The following is a 21084-nucleotide window of genomic DNA, read 5'->3' as shown; positions in this document are numbered from 1 at the left end:
TGCCTAGGTCCTATGTTAGGCCAATAGTGTAGGGCAGAAACATGTTGGAGTTTTACCACAAGGGTCATAGGACCACAACATCCTGTTTGCCCCGTGTATTTACAGTTTTATTCTTCCCATCCGCCCCACTCATAAAGGGCTATCTTGGGGTGGATGAGGAATTTTATCTAATAGCCTATATATAACCCTCCCAAAAAATCAAAAACTCTTCAAAGAGCTCCCTGGAATACGGTCGCGCCCACGCTGACCTTTAGGAGTTGGGGTGAACCCGTGAGGTAATTTAGTTTCGACTCCATTTTGTATTCCGTCGCCATTTTGTGTTGCCCTCACTCAGGCAGCTCGGCGAACGAAGTGTTTCTGCCCTTTGTACTGCTACGTGTCAAATAACCCCCCTTTCTTGTTGTGAAGCCAATTCCAGGAACTAGCCAGACTGACTAATCCTTGTCTAGACTGACAAATCCTTGTCCCAACTATCTGTTGGCCTTCTGTATTCTTTCTCTGCATTATCTTATTTTGCAAGTCGTCCTTTGAAGCACACAAACACGTCCTGCCATTACTGATTGACCTATAGGTGCTGTCATTGATTGACTTATGGGGTTGGGCAAGAACACGACTCAAGGGGGATGTTCTGGTTACATGGTGCCTTGTTTTGAATGTTTTCCTATTGGCTAATATTTGGTGCATGGGGAGTGTTTTTCTTTGGGTGTATAAGGTTATAAAAGACTATGAGCCACGGAGTAAAGTGGCAGTCTCCTGAGAACCTACCACTGATGTACTTCTAGGATAACTGTGCGTAGCTGCAGCTAATAAATTTGGTTTTCTACGCTAACAGAGTATTCCCTGTCTCTGTACAACAAGGCAGGTGAACTCGGAGATTTCAGGCGTGCCCTGCGCCGCCAGGCCCCGACAGGTCCTGTTCTTCAATTGGTGCCCTCTGTGAGGCGGCTTCAGAGGTAGTGGTCGAGCCCGAGGGTCGTGAAGAGCCCTGCAAGGAAATTCCAGAGGAAGCGCACCACGTGATCGACCCTTGAATGTCACAAGTGGACCGAAGGTCTTTGCAGCGCGGCTTCTCCTTTCCAATGGCTGTTAGTGACTGCTGCCCTGGCTGCCGCCCTGCCTTGGCCCCCCTTTGGTGATGACTGGTATTGCGAGACGTTAGACGGACCTCTGTTGGCGTGAGAGAACATTTCGTTAAGTAATAGTGGGTAGCTCCCACTTCTTTGTTTTTGATTTATTGATTTGGCTCTTGCAAAAGCCGAAGCCGAGGGGTGAGTACATTTGTGCTGTGTTGGTTGATTAACCCCTTGATGTTTGTAAAGAGGCCAGTAAAATAACAATGCCTGGTTTCAGTAAGTTTAGAAGGTGGTGTTGTTGTTGTTGTAATAGGGATTCCCGACTGGAGGACTCTTGTCCAATTCCTCCGGCTGGAACTCCCACCTATGAGCTCTATTCTAAACATGGTGTGGGCCCCATCACCTTTAATGAAGTGTGGGTCCACTATACGAGAAAAGATGGCGTTTTGCAGTGGCCAAAAAATGGTAGTTTTGAGCCTGATATATTAGATAATTTGGAAGCTACATTGTTTAAAAGAAAAGCCCGGCCGGCTTTTTTATGTTTGACTCTTTTCGCCTTTGGCGCAAGGAAGCCAAATAGAAAGAAATAAAACAAGCAAAAAGAGATAGGAAGGAAAAGGGCATGACTGTTATACAGGCTGCCCAGCAGTTTAAAGACAATGAGAATGATTATACAATTGAGGTTTTAGATAGACAACATCGTATGGCAGTAGAGAAGTGTTATCCGGTGTTGCCCACTTCCCCTCCAGACAAGGACGTTGACCCCGAAATGGATCCTTTAATGTCCCACCTGTTGAAATTACCCCCGCCCTATGCACAGGGTGCCAATGCACCCCTACTATTGCCGCCCGCTCAACTACCTGTTGTTCCCCAACAGGTCCTTCACCTCAACCACAGCCCCTTCTGGTAATGCCAATCCCGCCACCTCCTTTGCCTCAGACTCCTCTGCCTTCGACCCCCTTTATACCTGTCAACCCCTCTTCTGCCCCCTCTTCTGCCCCGCCTAATACCTTGTCCCCTGTCCTTATGTCATATTCCCCCTCAGTTCGTAAGCGGCTGGTTGACACTGTTTCTGGCCTTTTGTCCCCTTTCTTTGGGTCATTAAACATGACTCCTGTTCTTCCTCGTAGGCAGACCTGTAGTCAGCTCCCAGGTCCCCAAGAACGTGATGCATTAGACCTCCTCGCCCGTAAGTGGATCATGAATGGCCCCCAGTATGGTATACAAGATATCATGGACACTTTTCAGCAGTGGGATGCGCCCACACGAAGACATGTTTTTGATACCATGTGTGTCATTCTTGGTCAAGAGTGGGAGGATATGGGTTTAGGATCAGCCCCCCAGGGTCTGCTAGATGTTCAGGCTGACTTTAACAAAGGGATAATTGTGGGTGCTGAGGTTGAGGATGCTGTAAGGACACTTGTCACCTTTAGAACAATGTTCACTTACCGGTCTCTGCCTGAACTAGATCCTTCTGTTAAAAGGAAACTAAAACACTATCCTATGAGAGAGGTTCCTCTGGTGTGGAGAGAAGCGGTTGCACGCCAGGGCGCTAATCCTGGTATACCCGCTCACTTTCAACGTGTATGGGTACATGTTCCTTGGAAAAGATCTTAGGTTCTGACCCTTAAACAATCCTTACCAGACCCCCGTAAAAATCCTGCTGGTTATTACAAAGAACTGTCCCAGACTGTTGATGCATGCATTATGAATTTAGCCGATATAGACATGCTGATGGGAAATGTGGTCCAACAACCATTGTGGGCTAGGATTCGGAAAGAGGACCATGCCCAAGAATTGGGGGGTGATTGGGCTGCTATACTTGCCGCAGATAGACTCCAAGTGGGTGGTGCTAAACCTGATGCCTTAATTGCAGACCTTCCCGCTAGGATTTTTACCTTGATGAAAACTATGATGCCCGCTCTGCGAGTTAATTGGGACTAGTTAGCTGCCTGTAAGCAAAAGAAAGATGAAAGCGTTTCTGACTTGTTTACTCAATTTGAGGAGACGTTTCTTGATCACAGTGGTCAGGATATGAGCACGGAAGGTGGCCAACGATTATTTGTAGATACATTTGTTTTTAATTTGCTCCCTGAACTTTCCAATAAACTGAAGGATTCCGAAAGTGCGTGGGCCGTTTCCTCTTCTGCACAGATATTGGCTACTGCTCAGTATTATGAAAATAGGGATAAAGAGGAAAAGGACAAACTTGATAAAAAGACTAAGGAATTAAAAATGAAAGTTCTTTTGCAACAGGCTTATCCCCCCCCCCCCCTGCTCAGCGTCAGTTCCAGCCGCTTCCCCAATTCCAGAAGCTGTTGCAAAAACCTGAACCCTTTGTTCCCCGGCCCCCACTGGGTCCAAAACAATGCGCTTATTGTAAGGAGGAAGGTCACTTCAAAAATAGTTGCCCGGTTTTGTTGCAGCGTGCTGATGGCATGCCTGGGCCGCGAGGCCGATGTGGCTACCAGTCAACACCCAGGGGTAGGGGGCGAGGCACATCATCTCAAGACCAGCGTTCCTTTTCCCCTCAAAACTCCATGAATTATTTTGATCAGCATAATGCTAAGTCTGACCATTATTACAATGATGATTATTGTACCGAGGATGTGAGTCAGGGTTTTCATACTAGCTAGGACAGCCATAGACAAAGTGAGGGAGTCATATCAGTTTCAGTGGACCAAAATGGGCCTTATGTTAAAGTCGTTGCATTAGGTGTTTCAGAGCCATTTCTATTGGACACTGGTGCAACAAAGAGTTCTATTATCCACTCTAAACTCCCTGGGGCACCTTTGTCTGGCTTAACAAATGTTTCTGTAGGATTTTCTGGTGCCCCAGTTCATAACCCAGTTTCTTGTCCTCTGCCCATCTCAATAGGTCCTTATGATTTGGAGGCTCCGCTTATTTTGACAACTGGTTGTGGTGAAAATTTGTTAGGTTTGGACTTGTTAAAAAGACTGTACGATACATTGCATTGTTCCCCTTCTGGTGTACACCTCACTTTAGGTAAGAAATTGATTTCCCCGGCGTATTTGTCTAAAGACCAACTCCCCCCTGAATTGCGCTCCCTTCCTGCAACCCTCTGGGCTACAGGTCCCAATGATGTTGGTCTTCTGCGGATTCCGCCCTACATCGTCACCCTCAAATCCAATGTTAAGTTACCCCGCATTCCACAGTACAAGATTTCCAGTGATGGTGAAAAAGCTCTATTGGCTATTACTTATGATTTGGTTCAGAAAGGCGTGATTGAAGAGACAAGGGGAAATGTATGCAATAGTCCTGTGTTACCTGTTCTTAAAAGCACTGACTCTTCCCAGCCACCCGTTTTTCGTTTTGTGATTGACCTCCGGGAGGTCAACAAGATTGTTGTACCCCAATTTCCTGTCGTCCCAGATATCACTGCCCTATTGACAATGATACCTGCTTCGGATGCTTGGTTTTCTGTTATCGACCTTAAGAATGCTTTCTTCAGTATTCCTATTGCTGAGGAAAGTAGGGATATTTTCGGCTTCTCTTTAGGAGGCCGAAGTTTCCGGTTCAAGTGTGCTTCTCAAGGCTATTGCGAGAGTCCCTCCATTTACAGTCAAGCGTTGAAAACGCAGCTTGATGCTTTCTCTTTGCCCCCGGGTGCCACCCTTATTCAATACGTAGATGACCTGTTGGTTGCTGCTGATTCTGAGGACACTTGTAAACAGGTTACTATTTCACTGTTACGTCACTTGTCTGACCTTCATCACAAGGTTTCACCCACTAAATTGCAATATTGTCGCCAAGAGGTTACCTATCTAGGTCATCTCTTGCCGAATGAGGGACGCCGATTGACCCCAGAACGTATCCAAGCAATTGCTCAAATGTCTGTGCCATGTACACAAAGGGAGGTGCGTGCCTTTTTGGGCATCTCCTCTTATTGTAGACAGTGGATTCCAAATTTTTCTTTGCTAGCGAAACCTCTGTTGGCACTCACTCTCAAAGATACACCCCAACCTCTCCCTTGGACCTCGGAATGTCAGAAAAGTTTTACTGATTTACGTACTTCCTTGTGCTCTGCTCCTGTGTCAGGTACTCCTGATTACAGTAAGCCTTTCACACTCTACGTTCATGAGAGAGAAGGTTGCACATTGTCAGTTTTAACGCAACCATTTGGAGACAAGCCGCGCCCATGTGCCTATTTTTCAGCCACACTAGACCCAGTGGCCAAGGCGTTACCCAGTTGTCTGAAAGCCACAGCAGCACCAGCAGTTTCCATTCGCCAGTCTGCTGGATTAGTACTGGATAATACTCTTATTGTCATGGTGCTGCATGCAGTAGATACTCTCCTAAATAGAACAAAGACTCAGCACCTTACGAGCGCCCGCTTGTCAGGGTACGAGCTGACGCTCTTGGCCAGTCATGTACATATTAAACTATGCAATACCCTAAACCCAGCCACACTGTTACCGATCCCAGTAGAAACAGGTACTCAGGAGCAGCATGATTGTTTCCTCCGCACAGAGGAGGAGACAAAAGGTAGAGTGGATTTAAAGGACACTCCACTCCTGGACCCGGATGGGATCCTATGGGTGGATGGTTCTTGTTTCAAGCTCCCCAATGGTGAGACGACTTCGGCCTATGCAGTCACTACTTTGTACACAATTGTGGAAACAGCACGCATTAGGCACAATTCAGCCCAGGCAGCTGAATTGATAGCTCTGACTAGAGCTTGTGTGTTGGCTGAAGGAAAGAGAGTGAATGTGTTCACTGATAGCCAGTATGCGTTTGGAGTGGCCCACAGTTCTGGTCGCCTGCGGAAGGAAAGAGGATTTCTCACCTCCCACGGCACTAAGATACAGCATGGTCAGTTGATAAATGACCTTCTCGAATCACTTACCTTGCCCACTCAGATAGCAATTGTCAAATGTAGTGCACATAAGAAAATCACTGATGATGTGGGTTGAGGAAATGCTTTTGCAGACCAGACAGCGAAGCAGACAGCCAGAGACGTCACAAGCCGCATGTATGTTGCGGGCCCTGCTAGATGGGTCAGACAAGGAGGGATGTGTGAGGACACAATAGAAAATGTAAAAATGATCCAGGTAGAGGCTACAGAGAAAGAACTGAGTAAGTGGAGAGAGGGTACAGGAATGTTGGATGCGACAGGGTGTTGGACAGAATTGTCGGAACATCAGCGCTGGCTGTTACCAGACGCCTATGTACTTCCAGTAGTTACCATGGCACATGGTCCAGCCCACATTAGTGCCAAAGGGATATGCAAACTTCTGGCCCCTGTATGGCAGAATGTGGGGATCTCTAAATGCGCAGATAATCTGGTTAAGCACTGTATTGTTTGCTTGATGCACAATCCAGGAAAGGGAACACCAACCCCAGCAGGCCATTTTGCCCCTCCAACGTACCCTTTTGAGGTGTTGCAAATAGATTACATTCACATGGAGTGATGTAATAATCTGAAGTATGTCCTTGTGGTGGTATGTGCCTTTTCTAGATGGATAGAGGCCTACCCCCTAAAGGATAATACTGCTGTGTCTACGGCTAAAGTCCTTTTGAAGGAGTTTTTCCCGAGGTTCGGTTTGCCTCGAATTGTCTGGAGTGACAATGGAAGTGAATTCGTGGGTCAGATAATGCAGAAAGTGTGTGCAGGTCTTGGTATCAGACAGAGATTCCATGCGGCAAACCACCCTCAGTCAGCAGGTTTGGTGGAATGCTATAATGGTACTCTTAAGCTCAAGCTAGCGAAGATACAGGCCAGCACGGGTCTTGCCTGGCCCGATGCTTTACCCTTGGCTCTTTTGTCTACTCGAACAACTGTTCATTCCCGTATGGGACTCAGTCCCTACGAGGTTGTGTTTGGACGCCCAGCAAATGTCTGGGGAGTCCCAAGGCCAAAGAAGTATTCCGAGATAGAGCATCCAATATTGATTGATTATTTGCATGACCTCACCACTAAATTGCATGTCCTTCATCAACAGGTACAAGACGCTTTGCCTCAGGCTTCTACTGATCCTGGTCATACCATACAACCCGGCGATTGGGTGTGTGTGAAGAATTTTCAAAGATCGAAGAACTTGGAACCTCGCTGGAAAGAGCCTCGTCAAGTATTATTGACAACACGCACAGCTGTGAAGGTGGTCGGAAAGAAAAATTGGATCCATGGTGTGCATTGTAAGAAGATACCCTTGCCTTTGCCTTATGACCAGTGGGTCCGGGAAGGTATTGGCGATTTTGAAGGTAAGAGGGTCACCCGATTCGTACCTTTTAGCAATGCACACCTAGATTGGACTCGATCTGAGAAAGAGGATGATGACGTTCTGCAGGACGCTGTACCACCACATCTCAGGTTGAACACGACTAATCCGGAGACACTTTTTCAGGACCAGACTGTGCCGAATAAAACGAGATACAATTTGAGGCCTAGAGTGGCTAGAGACAATTGAGAATTTTTTTTTTGATTACGCTTTTCAGTGATACTGACCATCCAATTAGGTTGCAGGGTCGTGGTAAAAGTCTTAGTTTGTGACCTGAGTAGTGGCAATACGCCTGCAGGACTTGCAGTGTCATAGGACGGCTGATAATCACAGCTGAGTGAAGAAGGAAGACTGCCACGAGCAACATTTAGAGGATGGATTCTATTATTTTAAGGAAAAATGATAAGTAGGATAAAATGAAGAAGAAATATTGCAAATTATTGTATAATAGATGTGGTATAACGTTGTGTATTTTAATCTTTTTATGTATTATATTAGCTTGTGTGGGTTGGGTTACTTATATTATGCAGCAGACACCTACACCTACCTCCCATCCCGTGTCTTTTCTAACCCTGGGCGTGACACTACGCTTTGCCCACGTAGTGCACGTAGCGCTGCCTGCTTCGCAGTTTTCGAAGTAGGCGAAGCAGGCAGCGCTACGCACACGCCAGGGCGAAGCGTAGCTGCCTGTCACCCACCACCCACCTCCCGCCCGCCCTCCTTTTAAAACATACCCTAATTGGAAATTAAATAAAAGTAAAGACACTTACCTGAAGCGCGGCGTCTCCGGGGCTCCCTCTTCCTGGTTTCCAACTTCTTCCGACAAATGCGCATGCGCGGACGCCCGCGCATGCGCATTTCTCACAAGAAATGCGCATGCACGGGCGTCCGCGCATGCGCATTTGCCCTTTGTACTGCCACATGTCAAATAACCCCCCTTCCTTGTTGTGAAGCCAATTCCAGGAACTAGCCAGACTGACTAATCCTTGTCTAGACTGACAAATCCTTGTCCCAACTATCTGTTGGCCTTCGGTATTCTTTCTCTGCATTATCTTATTTTGCAAGTCGTCCTTTGAAGCACTCAAACACGTCCTGCCATTACTGATTGACCTATAGGTGCTGTCATTGATTGACTTATGGGGTTGGGCAAGAACACGACTCAAGGGGGATGTTCTGGTTACATGGTGCCTTGTTTTGAATGTTTTCCTATTGGCTAATATTTGGTGCATGGGGAGTGTTTTTCTTTGGGTGTATAAGGTTATAAAAGACTGTGAGCCACGGAGAAAAGTGGCAGTCTCCTGAGAACCTACCACTGATGTACTTCTAGGATAACTGTGCGTAGCTGCAGCTAATAAATTTGGTTTTCTACTCTAACAGAGTATTCCGTGTCTCTGTACAACAAGGCAGGTGAACTCGGAGATTTCAGGCGTGCCCTGCGCCGCCAGGCCCTGACAGGTCCTGTTCTTCACCCGATGATGAAGCATGCCACTAACAGAGTGATTAAATAGACAATGATGGTCAGGAACACGTACTAAAGCACTGACTCGCGTAGTTGATAATAAAGTATGGAAACACAAACAAACTTGTTTAGATATGCCCACCTCAGAAAATGGTTTGCCACCACTAAACCACAAATATTAAATAATGTACAAGGGAAATCTGAGAGGCAATATAAACATTTGAACAGGGTATATGGCACAAATGCCTAACAATGACGATATTGAGCGAGGAGAAATCTTGAATTTTCTTTATTCTTTATTTCAATGGTTAAAAATTTCCAAGAGACAAAATGCAGTTAAATAGAAACAGCCAACGCGTTTCACCCATTGCGGGCTTCTTCAGGGCTGCAACACACATAAATACACAAACATCAGTTTTCAACAAATACAAACAAATATTTACAACATAAATTCTGAGTTTGAAAACCAAAAAAAAAAGACTACTACAGAAAGCCAGCAAATAAGAAGAATGTTTAGATAACATATTAGAAATCAGCAAATATCCACAATTTAAATGACAAGTGAGAAATATGTACAAAAAATGAATATAACAAAATAGGAAGAATGCCAATATAGACAAAATTATGTCAAGTACAATACAAAAAGAAACAAATAAATAAGACATAGAACATAGATACATGTAAGTTCATTTTGTATCACAAATGTCTAATAAAACAGCATAAGGTAGCCAGAAGCACAGTGAATAAAACCATGATGTTAATTATCAGAAAGGTAAATAATACCTAGTTTATATTCATAGTCCAATCTATCACAAACACACAAAAATAATTCTACTTACCATCCAAGTTCTTGGAATTCTTTCCAAAAAATGGATAGGTTCAGTTCTTGTAGAGATTAAGGAAACAAGAGGAGGTTCTCACTGAATATTGATAAAGAGAACAAACAACAGATCCAAAATAAACGGTAGATATAAAAATGAAGAAAGAAGAAAAAACACACTGGACCTAATATCTACACAAATACTACTAAAATGAGCACCTCATACCTTTGTATTGAGAAAAAGAAGACTGCCCTTAAAAAAAAAGAAGTTAAATTTTAATCAATGTTCAAGACGTATTTGTGTGATTGGACATAGCAGAAAGGAGCACAATTATGTAAAACGTGCTATTTTCAAGATTAAACCTTGAAGAAACAAAGAAACACGTAAGGAGAAGACGGAAGCTTGGAATTAGGAAAACAATGTTACTTCAGAAAATCAGAATAAAGAATATATCAATCCAAATAATCGTGGTTGGTTCCAGTACAGGTTTACCAAATGTACAGAGAATGTTTTCAATAAGAGCAAAGCAACAGATAGAAATGTATTAAAAGTATCAGATAAGTACACCGTAATTCACGGTAGATAATGCGACCAAAAGACAGTTAGCTAATCGCCCTAGTGCCAAGTTAAAAACGAAAGGTCTAGAAATTGTAACAGACACTACAAAAATATAATGAAAGAACAAATGAAAATGTAAATGTAAATACCTGTCTCAGCTATTGGTGCGGCCTATACAGCAAAAATGAAAATGAAGCCATCCTCCTCATTTTATAGATGATCTGGGTAAAGAAAGGAAATCGAATCTAGCAATATGCGAAGAATAACATTGTTTACTGTATAAATAAAGAATGTAAGTTACAATTGATAGGTATGGTCATCATATAAAGACTCTAAAGAAAAACAAGACCACAATTCCCACAATGCAATGTAATGTGGGAAACTGGAGCATAAAGTTAATTTAAAAAAACAGAATAAGAAAGAGCAACACTATAACCACCCCCATCTTATTTCTTGCGCTGAAAGTTTGTTGTTTTTAATTGAGGATGGAACATAGAGAGTGGGTGAGGGCTGTATAAAAAAGGTTTTCCTTTTTCCCGCCACTGAGTGTGGTGGAGCGGTGGTGTGACTTATTTTCCTTCCTTAGCATACTGCCACCTTTAAGAGGAGGATACCACACAGGTTTTTGTAACCAGAGAACCACAGAATAGAATCCTTGTTGATGTACTGGAGAATAGCGACTTGTGATGCGCTACAAAGCGAAAGCACTGTGAACATGTAAGTCCTTATTTTAAACTTGCATTACATACAGCATAAGATAGGCTGCTACAAAATGCTTGAAAAGATAAAAGAGTGCTTCCAAAATATAGATTTTAGTTACACCCAGACTGTGCATTTATTTTATATCTGTCCTTTAAAAGCACACACTGCACAGCTCAGCTGGTAACTCCCTTGCAATACCACTCAAAAATAATGAATCTGTGTCAGCAAGACGCTTCAAGTGATTCCATAGATTAAAGCCAATCCCGAGTTCCAAGCACCCTTTACATTTGCAGAATGACCAGTTGTGTGCATTTACATTTCTTTCAGGCTGCAGGCACCCTGGCCGGACGGCTTGTTTCCTGACAGACCCTCTCTCGGTTCACAACACGGGAGACTTCCTGTCTTACATTTCAGCTGAAGCATTTCAACTCCTGGAATTAAACATCCCGGGACAGTTGTCTTTTCACAAAAAGTAGAGGAACTGTTTTTCTTAAAGTAAAAAAAGTAAGGGCACGTTGTGCCCCTCAGACACCCCCTCAAAACACTTCGATCACAGTAGTTTACAGTATCGAAAGGTCAGAAGCAGTCGTCTCATGACTGTTGTTGAGGCTGTTGCAGTACAAAAGGAGAAACAGCTAGAAAGTACGAACATTAGCAAATGGAGAAACAGCTATCATGTGTGCCTATTGGAAAAACTGACATACCACAAATGATGACTCCCCTCACTCCAGCTTCTACCCCACCTCTGAAGAATATGGTCAGTTCTTTGAGGCTCCTATATCTCACGGGCATCCATAGGCCCTGGGCTCAATGGAGGAAACCCTGCAGATTGACCCTTTCCACTTCCCCCCACCCTCCTTTGCCCCGCCTCCTCCCACCTCTGTTCCCCCCTCCCTGTGGGCCTCCACCCAGGGGCAGCAAGGGGATGAGTAAAGTCCCTGTGTAGATAAGAAGCACATATCAAGTACACATATTAGAAATAGGAGGCACAGTTAGAATGTAATCAAATTAGAAATATGAAGAACAGCTAAAAAGAACCACGATTGGAGAAAAGACGGGAAAAAGCTAGACTACACAATGATTCGAAAAATAGAAGATACAGCTACAATGCACAGGTTACAGCTAGATTGTAAAATAAGAGAAGCAACCATGATGTACACACGTTATAGAAATTGTGAAACAGGCAGATTGAACACAGATGTCAGCTAAAACACATATTTAACAATAGATCAGCTCGAATGCACACAAATTAGAGCAATGAGCAAACATGCTATTCTGTCAAGGATTAGAAACGTTAACAATGTACATTCACTTTTTGTGAGTATATATATACATATATATATTCACTTAAAAAACCATAGGTTTCACACACGTTATAGTTAGGAATTAGCATTTAAAAAACCTTGCAAATTCACTGAAAAAACCATAGGTTTCACACACGTTATAGTTAGGAATTAGCATTTAAAAAACCTTGCAAATTCACTGAAAAAACCATAGGTTTCACACATGTTATAGTTAGCTGGACATTTCACTCGTACAAAACCATTGAAATTCCCCTGTTATAGTTAGTTCAGCTAACTATAACTCGCGCGCCCGCAATCCACTGCTGATGACGTCACATATTACATCACTCATGACATGGTCAGTGACATCACTCATGACATCACTGATGACATCTCAAATGCGTGCTACGTACGCGCGTGCTCCGTACGCGCATGTGTGCGTGCTCCATACGCGTGTGCTCCGTAAGCGCATGCGCGCGTGCTCCGTGCGCGCACAGTGCGCGCACGGCAAGTTATGTGATTAAGAAACAACACTTTTCATTGGTTTATATTAGTTTCAGGTCATGTGATTAAGAAACAACACTTTTCATTGGTTTATAGTAGTTTCAGTTCCAGAAACTTCCAACACCACACCCACTCCCCTCATTATTTCTTCTGATTCCCTGGGAGAAGGAGCTGAGCAGCTTTTCCAGTACTCCAGTACTTGAGAATGGCAGAGCAGCAGTCATCTTCTGGGAGTGAGCAGGAGACCCTTGTGCTACAGAGACAGAGGAAACAGATGAACTCTTTTATATGGCAATTTTTTACATTTCCAGAGGGGCAGAAGAAGGTGAATGCTCCAAAAGTCACCTGCACCATTTGTGGTGTTGTCTTATCAAGAGGAGATCCTAAAAAGAAATACTCTTAGTATTTTCACTATGATCAGGCACGTTAAAGGAGTACATCCTGTGGCTTTTGCTCGAGCTGCTAGAGACAACCCTCCAGCAGCTCAGCCGAGCACATCCGCAGCAGCTCAGCCGAGCACATCATCGGCAGCTCAGCCGAGCACTTCATCTGCGGCGGCAGCTTCACCTGCTTCTGTTCCTCTGGATATACACCCTCTGTTCAAGAGGTTGCATATACGGTGCAATGCGTGCAATGCTCTTCTCTCTTATGGTGACACCAGCATTCCCCTAATAGAGAGCAAGATACAGCAGCACACATAATTTTTCTCATTTTTTTGTTCCTGTGTTCCTCAATTAACACAACAGCTCTTTTTAGAGCCACCTAACATCTAAACACTTAAATTTGATTTTTAATTCTATTTTTTTATGATTTGTTTCCGCCGTGCGCGCACGGTGCGCGCACGTCGTGACGGTGCGCGCACGGTGCGCGCACGTCGTGACGGTGCGCGCACAGTGCACGCACGTCGTGACGGTGCGCGCACAGTGCGCGCACCTCGGATTTTAAAAAAAAATGTAAATGTTTTTTTCACCCTTCGGGGTCCTTCAGGGTCCCCCTGACAAAGGCTAGGGGGTCAGGAACTCTGTACCCTGCCCCCTTTTCACGTTCTCCACCTTTCTTTTTCACTGTCACACACAAAATGGCGGACGACACTTCCTGATTTCGACCGATTCGAATGTTGACTGACATGTAACCACCTATCAGAATTACGCTCGCGCACGTTATGGTGCGCGCACGGTGCGCGCTTATAGATATTTATGTACTTTTAACTGCAATTTTCTCAGGAACTACTGAACAGATTGACACCATATATGCAAAAGGCACATCCCTGACCTGAGGACTACCTCTTTGCCAAATTTCTAGTAATTCTGTTCAGCCATTCGGGCTGTACCTTCGACTAAAGGTCCTATGGGAAAATGCATGGGGAAAACGTGTTTTGGGACCCCCCTTTTTTCTCAGCCCCCGCTTGACTAATCACCCCGAGACTCTCAGGGTAGGAGCTGAGCGGAGCGCCCCATTAGTTTTGAAAATTTCGCGAGGATCCGTCAACCGGTGCCAAAGTTATTCAAAATAGAATTTTCAGATTTCCTATGGAAACACGGTCCTAACTATAACTATCTACTGGCGACCGCCAGTAGATAATATATGTATTACAAGCGCTGCCAGGAGTGAAGGGGGCCTAGCTGCTGGGCTCATATTGGCAGGACCTTAAGCAGCCTTTTTACTTTTCGTGCCCACTGGGGTTAATATTAAAATGTGAACTTTTCAATTTGGCCAGCGATACCCAACCGGGTTTTAGATGGAACTTTGTCTAAGCAGCTACGGGCATTACTACAGAGACCAGCATGCCCTGCTTTGCTGACGCCCACATGGGCGGGACTATGTATTTGAATAAATATATCTTCCACTTTAATACCGCTTTCCATGTTTGTTTGAAGAGGGCCAGTGAACAAGAGCATCCATAGCTTGAAACGCGTTTGGCAGTCACAATACGAAATTTGGAGGGCTGTTTGAACGTTGCTGCTGCCGGTAGCTGTGTGCAGTAACCCCTTCAGGAGCGACTTCCTCAACAGGGCAACCTTTGTGTATTTGGATATAGCGGCAAGCCTAGCCGCGAGGAGGTCCCGCCGCTGCCTTGCGGATCCGTGGCGTTTGCAATTACAAGCGCTGCCAGGAGTGAAGGGGGCCTAGCTGCTGGGCTCATATTGGCAGGACCTTAAGCAGCCTTTTTACTTTTCGTGCCCACTGGGGTTAATATTAAAATGTGAACTTTTCAATTTGGCCAGCGATACCCAACCGGGTTTTAGATGGAACTTTGTCTAAGCAGCTACGGGCATTACTACAGAGACCAGCATGCCCTGCTTTGCTGACGCCCGCATGGGCGGGACTATGTATTTGAATAAATATATCTCCCACTTTAATACCGCTTTCCATGTTTGTTTGAAGAGGGCCAGTGAACAAGAGCATCCATAGCTTGAAACGCGTTTGGCAGTCACAATACGAAATTTGGAGGGCTCTTTGAAATTTGCTGCTGCCGGTAGCTGTGTGCAGTAACCCCTTCAGGAGCGACTTCCTCAACAGGGCAACCTTTGTGTATTTGGATATAGCGGCAAGCCTAGCCGCGAGGAGATCCCGCCGCTGCCTTGCGGATCCGTGGCGTTTGCAATTACAAGCGCTGCCAGGAGTGAAGGGGGCCTAGCTGCTGGGCTCATATTGGCAGGACCTTAAGCAGCCTTTTTACTTTTCGTGCCCACTGGGGTTAATATTAAAATGTGAACTTTTCAATTTGGCCAGCGATACCCAACCGGGTTTTAGATGGAACTTTGTCTAAGCAGCTACGGGCATTACTACAGAGACCAGCATGCCCTGCTTTGCTGACGCCCACATGGGCGGGACTATGTATTTGAATAAATATATCTTCCACTTTAATACCGCTTTCCATGTTTGTTTGAAGAGGGCCAGTGAACAAGAGCATCCATAGCTTGAAACGCGTTTGGCAGTCACAATACGAAATTTGGAGGGCTGTTTGAACGTTGCTGCTGCCGGTAGCTGTGTGCAGTAACCCCTTCAGGAGCGACTTCCTCAACAGGGCAACCTTTGTGTATTTGGATATAGCGGCAAGCCTAGCCGCGAGGAGGTCCCGCCGCTGCCTTGCGGATCCGTGGCGTTTGCAATTACAAGCGCTGCCAGGAGTGAAGGGGGCCTAGCTGCTGGGCTCATATTGGCAGGACCTTAAGCAGCCTTTTTACTTTTCGTGCCCACTGGGGTTAATATTAAAATGTGAACTTTTCAATTTGGCCACCGATACCCAACCGGGTTTTAGATGGAACTTTGTCTAAGCAGCTACGGGCATTACTACAGAGACCAGCATGCCCTGCTTTGCTGACGCCCACATGGGCGGGACTATGTATTTGAATAAATATATCTTCCACTTTAATACCGCTTTCCATGTTTGTTTGAAGAGGGCCAGTGAACAAGAGCATCCATAGCTTGAAACGCGTTTGGCAGTCACAATACGAAATTTGGAGGGCAGTTTGAACGTTGCTGCTGCCGGTAGCTGTGTGCAGTAACCCCTTCAGGAGCGACTTCCTCAACAGGGCAACCTTTGTGTATTTATATATATATATATATATATATATTATCTACTGGCGGTTGCCAGTAGATAGTTATAGTTAGGACCGTGTTTCCATAGGAAATCCGAGACATTCTATTTGGAATAACTTTGGCGCCGGTTGACGAATCCTCGCGAAATTTTCAAAATAGGTGGGGCGCTCGGCTCCGCTCCTACCCTGAAAGTCTCGGGGGGATTCGTCAAGCGGGGGCTGAGAAAAAAGGGGGGTCCCAAAACGCGTTTTCCCCATGCAATTTTCCATAGGGACCTTTAGTCCAAGGTACAGCCCGAACGGCTGAACAGAATTACTTTAAATTTGGCAGAGAGGTAGTCCTCAGGTCAGGGATGTGCCTTTTGCAGGTCTGGTGTCAATCTGTTCAGTAGTTCCTGTGAAAATCAAAAGTAAAATCATATATATATGTGGGCGGAGCCTAACCACACATCTCATCCTGAGATCTGATTGGCTGTCAGCACTTCATCCAAGAAGTGTTGGCAGCCATCTTGGGACCAATATACATGATAGCACCTCATTAAAAAGCATTGCAGTTAATAGAAGGTTTTAAGATTTTAGTTACATTATAAATCATTTGTTGATGTACCATACTCATTTTAGGAATTGTGGTATGTTCTAAGGTGATTTCACCATGTGAAAAAGCCTTCTGCTGGGATATCATGATTGAGAGAAAAATATTTTCTCATGCTTTTCCCACAGAGGTTTGGAAGGTGATCTATAAGCTAAACTGAGAGCTTATTTTCTGTAAATTCACATTATCTTTCTCAGTCATGTGAGAATGAAGTCTGACATTCTCAGTAAAACATGTACATCCAACAAGGGCAGAGACTGTCAGTTGATTCCTTTGTGTTCTACTGCAGCTTCCCAGAGTGTTCCAAAGAACAACTAGAGCGCTAACAGTCCTACTTATGACAAACGTATGGCACACCTGAAGCCATCTTGCTTGGATTAAAGTGGTAACTCTTAAAACATTTAATTTAAAAAGGAACAAAATGAGGGGGTTCATTTTTCCATAAAAAGTATGATTAGTGCTGCAGAAAGAAAAATTAGGGCACATTTTGAGTGACTTCTCAAATCCTCTTCTATTTCATTAAAAAATTCTGACATGCAGACTGAAACATGCACTTTCAATACCAGCAGCAGTTTTCCCTGGTGAGCAGTAGCTTTACTACAGTGATCTAATGAGCAAAAAGAGTGCTAACATTCTGAATTTATGGCAAATGTGTGACACATCTGAATGCCTTTGGAATCAAAGTAAAAAACTGAAAGTATTTCCTACTGAGGAGACTGCAGTAAATGAGGAAATTAGGAAACTTCATAACAAATAAGTCTGCCAAGATGGCCACCAGAGACAAAAGAGCCCAAATGTAGCCCAAATATCACCCAGATGTAGCCCAAGTATAGCCCAATGACAGAATGTCCCAGAGTGTTCTTAAAAACAACTAGAGCGCTTACTGTCTTCATTATGACAAAAGTATGGCACACCTGAAGCCATCTTGATTGGAATAAACTGGTAACACTTAAAACATTTAATTTAAAAAGGAACACAATGAGGGGGTTCATTTTGCCATAGAAATTATGATTAATGCTGAAGAAAGAAAATGAGGGCACATTTTGAGTGACTTCTCAAATCCTCTTCTATTTCATTAAAAAATTCTGACGTGCAGACTGAAACATGCACTTTTAATACCAGAAGCAGACTTCCATGGTGAACAGTAGTTTTACTACAGTGATCTAATGAGCACCTAGAGTGCTAACATTCAGAATTTATGGCAAATGTGTGACATATCTGAATACCTTCATGATGGAATCAAAGTAAAAAACTGAAAGCATTTCCTACTGAGGAGACTGCAGTACATGAGGAAATTAGGAAACTTCATAACAAATAAATCTCCCAAGATGGCCACCGGAGACAAAAGAGCCCAAATGTAGCCCAAAATCACCCAGATGTAGCCCAAATATAGCCCAATGACAGAAGTGTGCAAAACACTTATTATTTTGTGTTTTTGCAGTGTTATATAGTGCAGACTTGTCAGGTATTGGAGTGCTTTACATGAGCATTGGTTACATCACACAAGAACAAATTCATTTTGGTTGTAGACATGGGGAGACTAAGTGATTTAACCAGAATCACAGAATGTCGAGCTGAAGCAGAAACTCCAACCTGGTTCCCCAGTTGCAAAGTCTGCAGTTCTGGAAGTAACACCACATCCTCTCCCCTAAGTGCAACATTTAATCAAGTGGTCAACTGGATAAAAAAACATAAAGGTAACAAATAATTTAAAAGGGCTTTCTCGCTATTTGAAAACTCAGAAAATATGTCCCTATTTTAGTCTTTTAGAGCACTAACCATAATTTTGATGCCAATAAGACCCTCTCATATATGTAATTTCTAAAGGAAATGCTCTAGGTATTACAGTTTTGATTACATCAAGATGACGTCAGGCGTTCCACACTTATGTAATAAATATAGAATGTTAGTAATCTAGTTGTTCATTAGGATACTGTTGAGAGGCAGAGGCCAGGGGCATGGACTCTGAAAATTGAAGGCAGGTAGGAGGGTGCAAAGGCAACAATTTAACCACACTGAGCAGGCAGGAAGGGCCGTGGCAGCACAACAGACTATGGAGGGCAGTGGAAAGGGGGGCAGGGGCAACAAACTAACAATACAGGACTTGCAAGAGAGGCTGTGGAAATGTAATAGACCATTGTGGGCAGAAGGAAGAGGCAATGGTAGTACAACCATACATGCCAACAGACCCGATTCAGCCAGGAAACGTCCAATGTTTTTAAGCTCAAATGGGCTTTATTTTATCTGTCTCCTGTCTACAATCTCCTCTTTTTCAATGTAACTCAAAGGGGAAAATCAATACCCCAGTTTTTTTTCAAAATCTCCCTCTTACCAAGTTCAAAATGTTCGCAAGTATGGTACATTGGATCATGGAAGGAAATGGGGTAGGGACATGGACTTGGATAACAGAGGACAGGAGGGACATGGAGAGGTGCACCAAACTGACCCTGCAGGGCAGGCATCAGGGTTTGCAGCAGCACAATACACCACACAGGGCATGCGGGACGGGAGTGCAGCACAACAATCCATAGAAAGCAAGAGGGAGGGGACAGGACCATGCACATGGACAACAGAGAACAGAGGGGCAAGAGACAGGACCATAATGGACAGACAGGAGAGAAAGCTGCAGCATAACAGACCATAAAGGGCAGGAGGGATGGATCAGGGGCATTACAATGGAACAGACAAGCCAGGAGGGAGGGAGTAGGGGTCTGCACATGTAAACAGAGGGCTGGGGGCAAGGGGGCAGGGCAGGAGCAGCAAGATAGCCATGGAGGTCAGGCAGGATGGGCACTAGAAGCAAGACACACAATGAAGAGCAACAGTGAGACTGTGATGGCATACACACAGACCATGGAGGGAAGGTGTGAGGGGTTCAGGGGCGGCTAACTGACCACACAGGGAAGGTGGGAGGGGCCATGGCAGCACAGAAGACCATGCATGACAAGTGGGAGGGTTAGTGGTAGCACAATGGCTATGATGGGCAAGAAGGAGGGTGCAGGGGCATGCACAAAGGACGATGGAGGATAGAAGGGAGGGTCAGGACCTGTGCACAGACAAGAAAGTTCAGGGGAAGGGGCCTCACAACAGACCGCATGGGGCAGGCAGGTGGAGCAGTTGCAGCACAACAGACCAGGGAGGGCAGAAGGGTGTTGCAGTACAATGGACCATGTAGGACAGGAGGAAGAGGATAGGGGCATGGCATGTGGACAGGCAGGGTGGAGGTGGCAGGGACAGGTTACAGTCATCTGACAATGCTAGGCAGGTGGGAGGGGAGTGGCAGCTCAACAGAACACTCAGAGTAGATAGGAGTGGCAGGTCCATGGAACATGGTGGGCAAAAAGGATGGAGCAGGGGCATACACAAAGACATCGGAGGGCAGGGGGAAGGAGAATAGGGGCAGCAAGCTAAGCACAGAGTTTAAGCAGGAGGTCAATGATGGGGCATAGAATTGGGCAATGGAGGGCAGGAGGAGTGGACTGGTACATCATACTAAATTGAGGGCAGTGGCAGCACATCAGACCATGCATGGCAGGAGGGAGGAGGCTAGTCCATGGATTCACACAACAGAGGATAGGGAGGAGGGGGATGGGGCAGCAAGCTAACTGTTCAGAGAAGGCGGGTATTAGGAACTTTATTGTTTTTAAAACGTGTGTCTGTGCGAACTACTTAAAATATGAACAAGTATGCAGCATAATCTCACTTTTATTCAGGAAGAAGAGGACGTTTGTGACTGTGATTCCGGGCTCACTTGGCAGAAACACCCCCTGACCCTCCACCCCCTATCGCAAAATGTAATGCCCGTGAAAAGGGTAGGTGAACACAGTGTTATATAGAACATAGTCCTGAGATCACGATTGAAAATGAAAACTAGATATAGTGTATGGTATAAACTATGAACCAAAAAATGTGATATAAGATGAACCGGGCGTGAAGTATAATATGCAATACATTGTGCGCAATGACAGATTCATTGGAGAGCGCGAGATAGCACAGGCACTAGCGCGTGCTATGCGATATGCGCCTTGGAGTGTAATATGCACAGGGCAGTGTTGTGTAACCTAACTAGTCTCTAAAGTTGTAATATAAAATATGTGCTGGGGAGTGTAACGTTGCATATGCACTGTGACAAAGATATGGATCCCAGATTGTAATATGTATGGCATAGCACTGTGCGTTATAACATAGGCATCGAGGAAGGCACGTTAGATGGGGCAATATAACCCGTGCGAAGACAAGTGTGGCATGACATATTCACGGGGTGGTGTTACAGTGCACATGGGCTAGAGAGTGTCATAGCATATGCACTAG

General features: G+C 44.7%; 1 protein-coding gene across 2 annotated transcripts in view; it reads right to left on the bottom strand.

Annotated features, from left to right (window-relative positions):
- Positions 1-9048: 9048 nt before the first annotated feature.
- The window catches only part of LOC146829091 (uncharacterized), a 351679-nt gene continuing 339643 nt past the window's right edge, over positions 9049-21084 (bottom strand). Inside the window, exons 5-8 of one of the 2 annotated variants that reach the window (XR_014962184.1) lie at positions 10300-10371; positions 9818-9844; positions 9611-9691; positions 9049-9156 (exon numbers count right to left, since the gene is read on the bottom strand). The gene's annotated coding sequence lies outside the window, so the exon portion shown is untranslated. The remainder of the gene's footprint in view (positions 9157-9610; positions 9692-9817; positions 9845-10299; positions 10372-21084) is intronic. The other variant, XR_014962183.1, reaches the window with a different exon arrangement.

Source organism: Triturus cristatus, chromosome 5_2 (genome assembly GCF_964204655.1).
Source record: "Triturus cristatus chromosome 5_2, aTriCri1.1, whole genome shotgun sequence".
Classification (NCBI taxonomy): domain Eukaryota; kingdom Metazoa; phylum Chordata; class Amphibia; order Caudata; family Salamandridae; genus Triturus; species Triturus cristatus.
The sequence above is the reverse complement of the archived record's forward strand: the minus strand, read 5'-3'. Positions and strand labels throughout refer to the sequence as shown.